The sequence below is a fragment of the Perognathus longimembris genome, chromosome 12, assembly GCF_023159225.1.
Source record: "Perognathus longimembris pacificus isolate PPM17 chromosome 12, ASM2315922v1, whole genome shotgun sequence".
Taxonomy (NCBI): domain Eukaryota; kingdom Metazoa; phylum Chordata; class Mammalia; order Rodentia; family Heteromyidae; genus Perognathus; species Perognathus longimembris.
Window position 1 is genome coordinate 52,330,386 of NC_063172.1, and position 14,864 is coordinate 52,345,249.

Genomic DNA, 14,864 nt, shown 5'->3' on the forward strand with positions numbered 1-14,864 from the left:
GTGACCAAGCAAGCAAGCAAGCCCAGTAACCAGAAGTCCTCTGTATTGACAGACAGACAGACAGACACACACACACACACACACACACACACACACATGCACAGAGAACATGAAATTCTTACATACACTTTTTTTTTTTTTTTTGGCCAGTCCTGGGGCTTGGACACAGCGCCTGAGCACTGTCCCTGGCTTCTTCCCGCTCAAGGCTAGCACTCCGCCACTTGAGCCACAGCGCCGCTTCTGGCCGTTTTCTGTATATGTGGTACTGGGGAATCGAACCTAGGGCCTCGTGTATCCGAGGCAGGCACTCTTGCCACTAGGCTATATCCCCAGCCCTACATACACTTTTTTGTACATGACAATTCAGTGAGGTTAGTAGAACTATATTTTCATGATTTATTATGTGGTTAAAACAAAGATAACTTTAAAATATCAAAAGATTTAAGTTATACCGAAAGTCTGTCTCAGGGTTTCATATAAAATGCTCATTGCTAGTTATTATATTTAGTGAGGAATTTTTCTACTGCAAACATCCATCCCCACAGGACTTCAAACTGTCAAGCAAATGTACTACTAACTACCTTGTTTCCTAGATTCCCACAGTGTGGTGTTGTTTGGGTTTGTTTGTTTTGTGCCAGCACTGAGGATTGAATTGTGGGCCTCTCATCCTCTCTTGGCTTTGTTCATTCACCACTGGAACTCTGTGACTTGACCCACACCTCCACTTGCAGCTTTTTGCTGGTTAATTGCAAATAAGAGCTGTATTTTTCTGCTTGTGCTGATTTCAAACCTTGCTCCTCAGATCTGTCTCCTGAACAGCTGGGATCAAAGGTTTGGGCCACAGATGCACAGCTTGTACCCTAGGTTTATAATCTGAGAGGCAGTGAAAGAGCTGATTAAGAATTAATGGTCTTGTGCATGTTCTTATGAATGTAGTGCTTTATATACTGCCTTGATAATTCACATTCATATTTTGCAAGAATATAAACACATTTGGAATGAATTTATGCCAATCTTCTGCAGGGAAAAGTTTTTTAGAGCACTTCACCAATTCATTTAGCTTATCTGCGCCGTCTTTAGCTTATCTGCGCCCAGTCTTGTTATCCTCCATTTATATTCATCCTTGCTATCAGATATTAGGCTGTCTTTGGTTTGCACCATCTTAATGTGGAGAGGGGTTGCTTGCTTGATGAGAAGAAACATGAAGTGGGGTTTTGCTTTTCCTACAAAAGACATCAAACTAAATGAATCTGTTGGTGCTGACAGCTAAAATTAATCAACTGTTTCTTTTTTTTTAAGTCAGGAGAGAGGGAGGGGGAGAAAAGGACAGAAAGAGAGAAAGTACATGAGTGTCAATCAGTGCTCAGGAAGAAGGGAAAATCTGTTGCTCTAGTTCGCAATAAGCAAGTACATACGTTTTTAATTAGCAACATCTTTGTACTGGGCTCATTTAATGCTTTTATTGGGTATGTTAATTTTATGTGACTACTCAAGTTCATATATGTCCAGATAATATAATTTAAACAATTAGTTAAATCAACTGAATGAGTGTAGAGTTAAATATAGCTGAGGAAAACAGTCTGTTTATTGGCAGGGAATGAGATCCCCAAGAAAGTGTAACCCTCCAGGGTTTTTTTTTGGGGGGGGGGGTACATTCTTGAACTTATTTTTTACAGCTGACATGTACTTGCTAGTGCAACAAGCACGTGTTTGCATTGGTGGCAAGGAAAGAGAAACTTCACTTACGACCAATCTGGTTAAATAGATTTTTCCCCAAACCAGAACACGGAAGAGCCCCTTCTAAATGTTCTTCGTTAAGTGAATATTCTCTTTAGGGTGTGCAGTTCAGTGCGGTGAGATGCGATTTTAGAGCTCCCATCTTTCGGTACAGTAGTGCTCCTTCCATGGCGTTGGTAGATGGAGTTATGGACAGGCTCCTGGTCTTTGTTGGGAGCGCTTCCGGGCTGCAGCTCCACAGGGCGGGCGTCCAGGGCCGGCACCGAGTGCAGCGCAGGCAGTGGACTCTGCAGCTGAGCACAGGCAGAGGGCACCCTACAGAAACCCAGGCATTGCTAACTGCACGGAATGTTCCTGTCCATTTGGATTTTCCTCTTTGAGTTTTCCCAGCTCCATCAAGTTGCTCCTTGAGTGAGCTGTCGGGAACTCTCCTGCCTGGGTTGCTCCCCAAGATCTTCCCCTGTGGGAGCCGGGCACACAGCCATTGTGAGCCGAGGCAAAGGTCAATCGACTGGAACATCTGGCTGCAGACCACGCAGCTGGCCCCGATCCTCGCTGCAAACGTGGGAGGAAGGCCCAGCCACCACGCTCTGGCGTCAGATCGGGAGGAGGAAGACCCCAAGCAGTTGTCTGAAAGCAGAGGCTGGCTGTCCTTGCTCCCTGGAGATGGAGCAGGCAGGGTCTCCCCACCCACTGCTTCCGGCCCACCTCCCGGGAGCCCTAGTCTCCAGTCTTCTCAGGCTGCACCGCGGGCCTCATTTTCTCCCCCTCCTTGCTTCTTGTCGACCCCTTCCCCTCCCCTGGCTTCGAGATCCCCGTGGACGGGATCCGAAACATTTTCTCAGTTTCCACGCTGTAGATCTCAATTCCTGTCTCATTTCTCCCGGGCCAGCACACGTTGTCAGTGTGGGTGGGGGACCCCTGGACGACGGCCTACGGGACCATCCACCCAAGCCCTCTATGAGCTGCGCGCCAGGCGATGCTAGGACTGGGAGCAGGAGGCAAAGGGACCAGTGTGGCTGGAAGGAAAAGCCTGCCAGGCTTGGAAGAGCTCCAACCTGGAGAGGGTGGGGTATAGGCGGACTGGGGGAGAAGAGGGGGGCAGCCTGGGGGAGGGAGGGGGCGTTCTAGGGGAAGATAGAGGAGGCGGCCTGAGGGCGGAGGGAGGAGGCGGTCTGGGGGAGGATGACAGCAGGTTGAAAACCCCGGCCAGCCAGAGGTAGCACTGATTGAAGAGATTTAAAAGGCCGGGATGGCCTAGCCCTCCTGCGACTCGATGCCTTCCCTTCGTCCCCTGCGCGGTGCTGGCGGCTTCTTCCTGGCCCCCGTGCAGGAGCCGGGTTGGGGGCACCTGGAGCGCGGCCCTGGAATTCCGCCCCCACGGCCCAGGGCGAGTGCGGGCCGGTGAGCTCCGCGGGGCTCTCGCGGGACCGGCTCCGCGGAGGCTTGAAGAGGCTCTGCCAGGATCCCGAGCCGGCAGCCGCGCGTCCAAAGGCAGCAGAGCGCAGAAGCTGTCCTCGCCGTCCTTTCTATTTTCCACGAGTGACCTGTCCTTTCCCTGTGTGCCATCCAAGACTCCTAACGGTCTCTAGTCCAGGCATTTCAAACAGGGCTTCTCCAAATGCAAATGCGGATCCCCGAACTGGAGTCTTCTAAAATGTTCATCTTATGTAATTAAACACTCAGGAGCTTTCCAGAGAAGCTCCGGATTTTCCCCAGAGCAAGACTCCCCCCCCCCCCCACACCTCCTCTCTCCCTCCCCCCGCCTCGTGCGCGGGTGTGTGTGTGTGCACGCGCGCGTTCCTGCGTTCTCTTTCATTTTTACCATTAGCAAACTCGTTCAGGGCCACTGAAAAGTCGGCAGAGGCTCAGGTCGCATTTCTCACGGATTTCTGTCTTTTCAAGGAAGCTGCCACCAAGTGGATGTGAGGGTCTTATGTGGGGGACGATAATTACCCCTTACCAAAGAACATAAAGCTCCCGGGAAAGACCAGGGAGCTGAAAGCCAAGAAATCTGGCTGGATAGGGTGACTGGAGCGCGTGCGATCTGGGATCGGGCTGGGGATTCTGGACCCCTTACTTCAGCACCTGAGGGGATGGGCAGCGTTGGACTGGACTGCAGTCTCGGGGAGGAAACTGCACAGGCGCCACTGCTGTCATCGCCACCACTGTCGTCACCACGGGCAGCTGAGCACCCTGCCCCTCGCAGCTGAACGCCTGTGCCTGCTATTATCCCGTCTTCTGACCCTCGCCACTGGTGGAAGAAAAATCACCCTCCAGCACCCAGCTCTAAGGAGTACTGGAGTGCTCCTCTCCTCTGTTGAACTCAGAAGCAACTTCAACAATAATTTTTCCATAGGGAGTCTGGAGGGAAAGCAGTCAGAAGAGTGAAGTGAAGTTCTTAGAAGCCCAGAGAAACCATGGGCTTTGCAGCAGGGACTGGCATACTCCAAGGCCCACAGTTCTTGAAATAAGTGCATATTCCTTGGTGGGTGACAACTGTTGTGGAAATAGCTTTAGGGGAGCCTGGAGATCTATTCAACCCCTTCCTTGGAGGAGCAGAGACGAATTTTATTTCCTCTACTTAGCAGGTAAGTGATGATGCCATTATTTCTCTTCTAAGAAGACTCTGTGACTTTCCCTAAGGTTTAACAGAAAGAACATAAAAAATGTTACGTGCTTTGAGTGTTAAGGAGATGCTAATTTTGTTTCATTTTTAAATGATTATTCTTAGTGCCAACAGAGACAATATCTTGCTAGAGAAAATAGTCTGATATTTTACCTTTCTCAAGTCTCCCAGGTGACAACAGAACAAATAAAATAGAGTTGTCATACAATAGCATTGCAGACTTTTAGGCAAATATTTTCTTAATTCTTCTCTAATATCCTTGTGGATCTGTGTATATGTTGCTCATTGTTTTCTTTAAAAGTAACATGAACTCGTATTTTGCATGAGAGTGCTTCTTGGTCTTCTGCATGCAGCTGAAAGTGGTTCTGCCTGTGTTACACACTTTGTCAGAGTCAAAAAGTTGAAGAAGAGCTGGGCTAACCACTCCTAACATTGTAAAGGGCTCTAATTTGCCAACTGCGTTAAAGCACACAATGGTGTATATATATGACTGATGGGTTTCTTCATCCAACCCGCAAGTATAGCTACACCTGTATGATTTTGTCTAAAGAAACACACACATTTTTGCCTAGTTTCCTTTCTCCAGCCTGTAAATCTCAAGTCTGCTTGATGAGAGCAGAGCCTTCAGAAGGCAGAAACCTAGGAGGTTTATTGTGCTTCTTTAGGAGAGTGGAGCTGCATTTTGATATATTAATTCTGATGTACTAATGCTAGAAAATACATTTGTCACTGAGTTTAATCACTGAAAGTGATAGAAGTAAATAGGTTTGTAACAAACCAGCAACTTTAAAATTCTAATTAAACCTGTTTTCTCTCGTCTCTTTCTGGAATTTTTCTTTGATGCTTTAAAATTCCAATCTTTCCAAATGACCTTGATCAGCATCCTGCTTTAATAAAAAGGCTCAGTGAGTAAAAGCGTTACACGAATCTATAGCCAAAGCCTGACATTTTAGAAATATCTTGTCTCAATTACAGTGAGCACGCTTAGCCTGGTGGCAAGTGTGGAAGTACAAGGTTGGACTTTTACAGTCATGTAAATACATGTTTATAAGCATAACCAATCCATGGTTACAACAAATCCATGGTTATATGCATAACCAAGTCTTTGAAAAGATTTCACCCTTTTGAAAAACTTCAGAGTTCAAAGGTTTGTCCATGAATTTTATAGGCCACATATAACTGCTAATAAAAAACATTTAATGTATACCCATACTTTCTTTCAGAATTTGAATGTAAAGTCCCAAGGCAATTAGGATAATTTTTGGTGGGTTGATGCCCCTTGTTTGGCTTTGCCTTGAGAGTAGCAATTACAGATTAAGGAAAAATCATTCTTAAGTGTCACTTAGCACTTATTACAAATCTGCTTGCTTGGCAGAAAGGGAGCAGGGACATTTATGTCACTGAGATCCTTAGGGGCTCTTTTGCCCTAGATAGGTCAGAAATGATCATCTGAGGAGCAGAAAGAGCCATCATGGGTTCTTACAATATGCTCCTTATGTAGTTCCCCAAACATTTTTTTTTCAATCCTGGAGATGTGGGAGCATAATTACTACATTGAAAACTTAATTATATTTTAGGGGAATTACAGCATGTTTGCTAGACTATTAGTTTGGTTGTCAATTAATTAATGTAGATAGACTCCCCTGTCAATGGAGCATAAAATGAAACCAGGGAATGTTTTAGAATGATGCCACTTTGGATCCGACTGCAGTTCCCTCCTCAGTGGCTTAGGGGTCAGCCTTTCTCTATGTATAGCTGAAACAACACAAAGTAAAAGTTACCATTGCCTTTTCCCTTGGGAGATTGAGTCATTGAAATAACCCACTCAGATTCAGCATTCCAAACTCAGTGCATGAAAAGTGCCTGTCAGTCCCTGTATCTGCGGTAATGTTAAACAGAAGTCAATTGCCAAACCACTCAAATGTCCACCTCAATGTTAGTTTGTAATTGCTTAAGTGAATAAATTATAAACAAGGGGCTCAATAGGAAACAACATTCATTTTGATTTCAGTTAATTTCAAAAGAAAAATCAGTACTTTAGTTGGACATATCTCTACCCCATTTATTAAAATAATCCCTTTGGGTGGCTACTTGCTACTGAAAAGGATGTATGTGATCAGAAAATTAGCAGATGCAATAATTAGCAATTCACTTTCTCATCACCTTAAAAAAGTTTTGTTGGCAAGGCTAAGTGCTGTTGGCTGCGAATACATTTTTGACTCAAAGTGTAAAGGGACATAGAATTTCATAATCAAGAAAATATATATAGGACTTGAGACTAATTAAAAGAGATGTCCAGAATAGGAATAGTGACTTTTTTCCTCTAAAGAGAAATGGAAGAAGGAATAGAAGGAGAAAGGAGTTGTGACATAATTTTTCATTATAAACTATCTTAAAAACAATATTGGTTATTCTTCTTGGAAAGCAACTAAATGTCAATTGAATATTGCAATGTAATTATTGTTAACAATAGATCATATTAGATCAACCTTTGTACTTGTTTACTTGATGTTCTACCAAGTTCAACAATTTATCATAACACGTAAGAACAAAAGATTATTATTACTGAAATTTACAAAGGCCCATTGGTCAATGCTGCCACGTACTTAAAAGCTATAATGCAGCTAATCTGTTCACTCATTCCACTTTATCACTCAAAGGAAAAAGCCACCAATGAAGAAAAGAATATCAAACATAAGGCAGAGATTTTTTTCTATAGTCATCTCATCTTCTACCCAAACCTGTACAAAATTATAGGCTAGGATCCAAATAGAAAGAGATCGTTTATAGTTGGGAGAGAGAGAGAGAGAGAGAGAGAGAGAGAGAGAGAGAGAGAGAGAGAGAACTTGCTGCAATATAAGACATGTTATACATTGTAATGTAGAAAGACAGGAACTGTTTGACAGTGATTGGAAAAGGATTCTTGAATTTCTGGGTTATTAGACAGCATGGAAGTCACTTAATCCACCAAATCTTAATTTTCTTCTCTGAAATGAGGAAACTTTACCAGGCAATAAGGAGGCCAACCTTTACATAGATACGATTAAACATTTAAGAAAAAAATGATATCTGCTTTGTGAACTGTAGAGAAAAGTCTAAACATACTCTTCTGAGAATGCATTAGACATTTGAGTGCTGTATCTGTGACTTAATTTCCAATCATTTTTATTCAATCAGGAAAAAATCCCTAATAATTACTATATGGCATATACACTGTCATACTTAAGATCTCTCATTGTAAGGGAATATAATGTGTTCTTGACAATTCTGTAGTATTTTTTACATCTGTTAATGGAATAAACACTTCAGCAGAAGCAGGACCTCATTTAAAAAGACTTATTGCTCAAATTGATGCCATGTTCTCTGCTAGTTGGTCAAATCTGGGTCAACAGGACCCAAGTTCATTTTAATAACTTTCATTTTCATCTTTGAAAAAGTCATTACTCTCTTTGTACCATAATTCTCTAGTCTGGAAGGAGGATTAATATTTACCATTAATGATATCACCAAGGAAATTTGAGTATGTTTTACAGCTCATTCTCTGAAAACACCCAGAAAAGTCTTTTTTTTTTTTTTTTTTTTTGCTGGTAAAGATGGGGTGAAATGTGGATACCATGAATCTCATCCATGCCATTAACCTGGAAAGGATATAAACACAAAGTTTTGAGTTCATTCAAAGCTCAGATTCAATTCAGAGTGCTCTTCTGGAAGTTTGCAGTGAAAGGATAACTTTATTTTTGTTTATTTATTTAATTTAGAAGTAGGTGTTTTTTCAATGTAATGTACTAACATTTGCTCTATATAGATTTCTGAATTCTCACTAAAATTATACCAAGAGTAGGCTTGAAAAATGTGTTTTTGTTGGGTGATGCACTTATTTCCAGAATGGTTTTGTGGTTAAATGTACAATAGATAGAAAAAATTATATAATTGACTTGTCAGACTCAATTTTGAATCATAATGTGTTTAGTTTATTATTTCTTAGAAAAAAGAAAGGAACAAAAGATAAAGGATGTTAGGAAGAAGTAATATACACCACTGCCTATAGATTTGTATATAACTGAAGAATAATATAGCAAGTCACATTTAGAATTAAGTCATAATGTATTTGAATCATACAACAAAGGTTTAGCCAGGTGTCCTCGTGCATACCTGCAGTCCCATTACTAGGGAGATGGAGGCATCAAGACCTGGAGGCTGAGGCAAGATGGTTGTGAGTTTGAAGCCAGCTTGGCCTATACAATGAGAACATCTTAAAATCCAAAAGCAAAGCAAATGAGCTAGAGACCAATTTAGCTACTGTTTATTCCTCTTTAAGAAAATACTTTCTAGGAGTTTTTTTTTTCTATTTCAAATGCCTTTTCATTGATGACAGAATAAAATTTACCGACTTCCATCTAACCAGTTTAATTTTATTTTCCATTTTGTTTTCTTTCCAGGATACTAAGTTTCTGGGAATGCCCTTGAAGCTGGAGTAGAATTTCTCATAGGACAAAAATAAATATATCTTGGAAAATGTAACCCTCTCTCTGGGTTTCCATTCATAGAGTGAACCACTCTGTGGTTAACGATCATGCCAATGCATCTGGCGTGATGTTAATTATTTGTAGTGTCCACATCACGGAATCTCATGTGATTCTGGCAGGAGACTAGGAAGCCAAGAGTTCCCTTTTTATTTTTCAATATTGTTATTCTGAGTGTTAAATCAAAATTATGAGTTAGGGTTATCATTTTATTTTGGTCAGTATTTGTAAATAGTTTGGAGAGAAAAATCTGTCTCTGCTCTTAGCCTACTTGGAGCATGCTTTATTTCTTGGAATGTGGTACAAAATAAAGCAAATAAATACAAAAGTGAAAAATCTTACACAAGCCTTTTGCAACTGTATTTTAGTGACTTTTACCTTTGGTAACTAAGTAGTGGCTCAGAACTCTCAAGCAACTGAAAGGGCTCATGACTGACAATCTTGCTTTAATCACATATAACAGGGAAGTTTTCACACAGCATAATGAAGGGCTGGAAGTCATCTTTCAGAAGAAATAGTGAGTCATGATGGATCAGGATTAATTCTGTTGCAGAATCCAGATGTTAGATGATGACACAGTGAAGTAAAGTTAGAAATTAGTCAATTTAAAACAGGATGACTAAATTCTGGTGATGACATTAAGGTAGAGAATGTGACTGTATATGACAGTATACATGTCATGTCTAGACCAGACAAACATGGAAGTGTTTTGCAGGAAAACATGCTCTTTGGAAAGAAATCTAGCTGTTGCCTCAGATGTAGGATGTGTCCAATGGGTAAGGAGAGGCTGTGGCACTGAGCACATGGAAGGTGAAGGAAAGAGATCTAACCACTGGAAGAAATGTCATTTCCAACATCATGCTGAAGCTGTGAAAATATATTAAGTCTCTGAGATCATGAAGGAAAAGAATTATGTGTGCATATCAATAACCACATTTCAGAAGGATGAGATGATGGAGAGAATTCAGATAGGAGTAGTCAGGAAAATGAAAGGAAAAAAGAGGGAAACTACTACTACTTAGCATTCTAAGAACAAAATAGGGGATTGACACTCTTGATCACAGTGAAAGGAATAAAGACTTAAGGTGCCAGTAGAATTGCTCCAAAGTAAACTATTGTGTGCCACAGAATAAACAATTTTTGAAGACATTGAGATGATCCTCAAATGGTCAGACCCATAGGATTAAATCCAAGATAAGACCATTGAAAAATCACCGTTATTCTCAGGATGTGCAGAAAGAACAGGGAGTTTTGGAGAAAAAGCCACAGGAACAGAGCATCTTTGTTTCCACCTCATAATGCCCTTTAGAATATGGTTATATTTCCTTTCTGAGAACTTGATACTTAGTTACATCAGTTCTGTCTGTGGTTCTAGGCACCTGGTAACTGAAATTACTGTTTGTTTTTTATCATCAAACAATCTAAATGATTCATGCATGATACTTGTGAGGAGTTAGATTTGCTTAAAATTTTGTTTTGATGTAGTTATTTATATGTTCATGTTATTTTATATTATGATATTTATGTGCTCCAGTTATTTAAGTGAATATATATATATATATATATATATATATATATATACACTATTTATGTGTATCAGCATCCAGTAATATTTGCTTTGATTACTGGAGAATTGACTTTCCTGGAAATATGTAATACAGCATGTAATTACAATATGTAATACTTGAAAAGCTGAAAGTAATCTCACATAATGTCTTTTCTTAGTGTATCTTCCTATTATATTCTTGACATTAGTCTTCTCTGCCTTTGATGTGCAAAAGTCCCATAATTTTCTGAAAGAAATGTCTGAACCTAAAGAAGGAGCACAGGAGGTCTGCACACCCACTTGAATCTTCTTGGGGCCTTTTATGTTGTACTGAGACTGTGCATGACCTAGAAGATCAACAGAGACACTGCCAGTTCCACAGGGACAGCTGGCACTCCCCAGAGAGTTCAGTGAAACAGAAATTTGCTTTTGTCAGATACTTGAATTCCTTTCTCAAACCACTCAGATTCTCCAAATAATTGCATGGCTGTCCCTTGAAACTGCAGATGTAAATTATCTACTTTCTGGAGGCCAATTAAGTTTTCCAAACCATCAGTATTCCATTTAGCAAATTACCTTTTCAGTGCACTAAAAGGATCCCCAGTAACCCAAAAGGAGTTAATGTACCACCAAACAGTGGGGGACTTGTTCCCTCATTGCTGATGGAATCAGACAGTTTAAAACATTAATAAAAAGCCTTTGCAAAGAGTGGGTGTAGAGATTGGAGACAATAGTTTTTAAGTCTAATAGTCTATATGGGGAAATGGGGCAGAGTAGCTAGAGATGAGGTTGGGACCTTTCGAAATTGTCAATAAGGTTGCCAACCATGGTCTAAATGGAATTGCTATGCATCTCCTCTCTGCATCGTTTGCGTGCTTGTCAATAAAAGACAAGTTAGCAGCCCAGGCCAAAGAATTATCTGCTTTTATTTTTGCATATGTGTTTCTGTGAAATAGTCGACAACTCTTTTCTTTCTATGTAGTAACCACTGGCGATTTTTTTTCCTAGTCCTGTCTGTGAAATGGAATAAATTTTTTTTATCAGCTGAAAAAATTTAATTGCTTAAATGTGAATAAATATTCTAAGCAACTGATTTTTAACATCTTTCATGTTTTGCAATAGATGTTATTATTTTCTACTGATGTAGATGTTGTATCTTGGCATTTCACATACTAGGAAAGAGTTTTAAGGTCTTTTATTAAACAGTGGATTAATAGTTCAATAAGTATGAATATAGTAGAGTTGCATGTGAAATCCCATTCACAGATACGTTACCTTTTAGAAGATACAGTAACAATGATACATGTAGCAGTGATGAAGATGAATGGATAGATGAAACTGTTTCAAGAATTATAGATTTATTTACTTCATATAATTCAAAGAATTTTTTTTCAAAAATGAAAAATCTTTATAATGTTATTCTTCTCTTATTTCCTTGAAACTCTTTTTTGAGGGAGGATATAGATGAGTTAGACCTAATCATAGAATAATAAATTAGATAAAGGCTAAGAAATAATTAACATTATTTTTTACAAGCAAAATAAAGCCTTCAATCGACTATTTTCTCCTGCACAGAATGAACAGAACTGCAAGGGAAATACAGTCTATGTCCTTCAATGTGTGGTTCCAGAATATTTGCATAAAGTTTCACTAAGGGAGAACCAAATTATTGACCCTCTTATTGAGCTTATCGAGGTTATATTTTAAGTGATTGACTCCTAGGGACATCATAGCATTCAGAGAAAATATTTTGAGAATTAATTTGAGGCTATAAGTCTTCCTCATCAAAATGGGCTTTGGGAATTTGAACATGGAATTTGGAACGAGGACAATGTGTGGGGGGAAAAAAGCTTTGGCATCTAATGAATTACTTAGCATTTCTTTTTGTAAAGAATAAAAGCTAGCTGGCTTCCACGAAAGAGTTTGTGAGCTGTATGGCAGTATTTTGAACAAGCAGATCATTTATAAATGCTGTCTTTATATTTAAGAAATGATAATGAGATGCAGATGCAGGTTTTAATGGCTTTTAATAAAGTATGTTATAAAGTGAATTAGCAATAAATGTCTAACAGATGATAATCAAGACATTATAGGACATCATTAAGTCTATGTACTAGATTGGTAAAGCACTATCTGCCCGTATTATAAGTGGTTTTGCAATTTTCTATAATATTTGGAAAAATATTTTAAGGCAAATGATTTTTTACTGTTTATTGCAGAATTCAGATCTGCTTAAAAATAATAAAGTTTTATTTTTCTTTGTAACACTTATTTGTTTATTGACTGATTATTCACCTTTAAAATTTTGTTTGTACATTTTAATAAATTAAATTGTCACAGTAACATTTCAGATAAATATTTATAAAGAGACCTGAATTGTAATACTAGACTTATAAAATAAGATTTGTATATAATAAATGAACATAATATTTCAGCCATTTAGAATTAGTTTTTATTTTTTTTTAATAAAGATGAAGGGATTTCATATGGAAATAAGTTTTGTCACAAAACTCTGTGTCCTTTCTGCTTTGGTGAGGCATGTCTATACTAGGAATAGAGCAGCAAGAGCATCCAGAGTTCTAGGTTAACCTTGGCTCTAACTGTTTTTTTTTTTTTTAAAGCCAAAGGAGAGTCAAATCTAGCTAGTAACACATTCTTTCCTTTTTGTTCATCTAATAAGCATAATTATGTGGTATAGATTCTACAGCTAAGGTTGGTCACCACTAATTTCAATCTGAAAGAAGTTTAGAATCTAATTTAAAAAATCTATTATAGTTGAGGTGTCATCACAGGCAGAGCTTGACGACTATTCATGGATTATCATGGTTAGAAGCTGGCCCTCAGAAAATATGTGCAACTTAGCGTAAATTCATGCCTAAATTTAAATTGGAGTATTTCATTAGTGATAATATCAAGACTAATAAAGGTAAATCAAATACTATGTAGTTGATACCTCCTATGTCAGCAAAGCTTAGCTTGGGTTCAATGAGCAACTGAAGCAGCTTAACTAAGATGCTGGCAAATGAGAGCAGAAGCAAGGTGCAAGTTTTCCAGTCTAGAGTAGCACATTTGTATTTCTATCATGTAAGAACCTAGATAATAGCAGTGTGTATGTGTGTGTGTGTGTGTGTGAGAGAGAGAGAGAGAGAGAGAGAGAGAAAGAGAGAGAGGAGAGAGAGAGAGAGAGAGAGAGAGAGAAGAGAGAGAGAGAGAGAGAGAGAGAGAATAGTTCTGGTACTGGGATTTGAACCCAGGGGCTTGTCCTCTCACTTAGCTTTTTCACTCAAGGCTGAAAGTCTATCACTTGGTCCATACCCCTATTTTTGGCTTTTCCTGCTTAAGTGAAGGCAAGAGTCTCAAGGATTATTCTTCCTAGGGTGACTTGGAACTGCAAATCTCAGATCTCAGCCTCCTTAGTAGCTAGGACTACAGGCAGAGGCCACCAGGGTTTGTTTTCATTTTTTTTTTTATCTTGAAATAATGTTTTACTTGAAGGAAGTGGAGGAGCTTTTTGAGGTTTCTCTAGCTCCCTTATGAGGTAACATGCTATATAATATAATGCCAAAGTGAGGAATTGGTACTGTTACAAAATTGTCAGATAGACTATAATCATATTTAGATTTCACCAGTTTTTACTTCGATTCATTTCTACATGGGCATATTCATTTCTGTGTAATTTATTCCATGCACAGATTTATATAACCATGATAACCATTGAGATACACAGTTTCATCACACAAAAGAATGTATTCTTTGTTTATAGTGTGAATCAGTCTCTTATTTCCTGGAAACTGTTTATCTGTTCCCCTTCTCTATAATTTTGTCTTTTTTGAGAATAATATATATATATATATATATATAGTATCATATAGATATTTGATATCCAGCACTTTTTTTAACTCAAAGTAATACCTTTGAAGCTTGGTGCTGGCTCATGTCTATAATCTTAGCTATTCAAGTGGCTGAGCTCTGAGGATCTTAGTTCCAAACCATCCAAAGAAGAAAAATTTGAGAGACTCTATCTTTGATTAACCAGTAAAAATGCTAGATTAGAAAATGTGGTTCGAGTGGTAGAGTGACATCTGTAGGTGTAAAAGCCAAAGGAGCTAGAGAGCAAAGCCCCAAGTTCAAGTCACAGTATAGCACAAGTATACCTTGGAAAATATCAATTTTCTGCTTAAGTAAATAATTCCTTCTAGGTTACTGACTAGACACCATGATTTAGAGGTACCAGTTCACCTGCAGCTCACTGTTTGAAGTATACTTGAGCTCTTCTAGTTTGAGCCTAATACCTATGAAGGTACTCTGTGCATTCATTTACAGTTAGTGGTTACATTGTAATAGATAAGTGAATTCTCTTTTTATTAGTCCTCTTGATCATGTCAAACGTCCGTTAGGTGGACAGGGTAAACATTATGCTGAATAGAAT

At 39.2% G+C, this 14,864-nt stretch overlaps 1 protein-coding gene across 1 annotated transcript in view; it reads left to right on the forward strand.

Moving 5' to 3' along the window:
- Window positions 1-3,624: 3,624 nt before the first annotated feature.
- Window positions 3,625-14,864, forward strand: part of Sntg1 (syntrophin gamma 1) — a 739,717-nt gene continuing 728,477 nt past the window's right edge. Inside the window, exon 1 of the mRNA XM_048358693.1 lies at window positions 3,625-4,328. The gene's annotated coding sequence lies outside the window, so the exon portion shown is untranslated. The remainder of the gene's footprint in view (window positions 4,329-14,864) is intronic.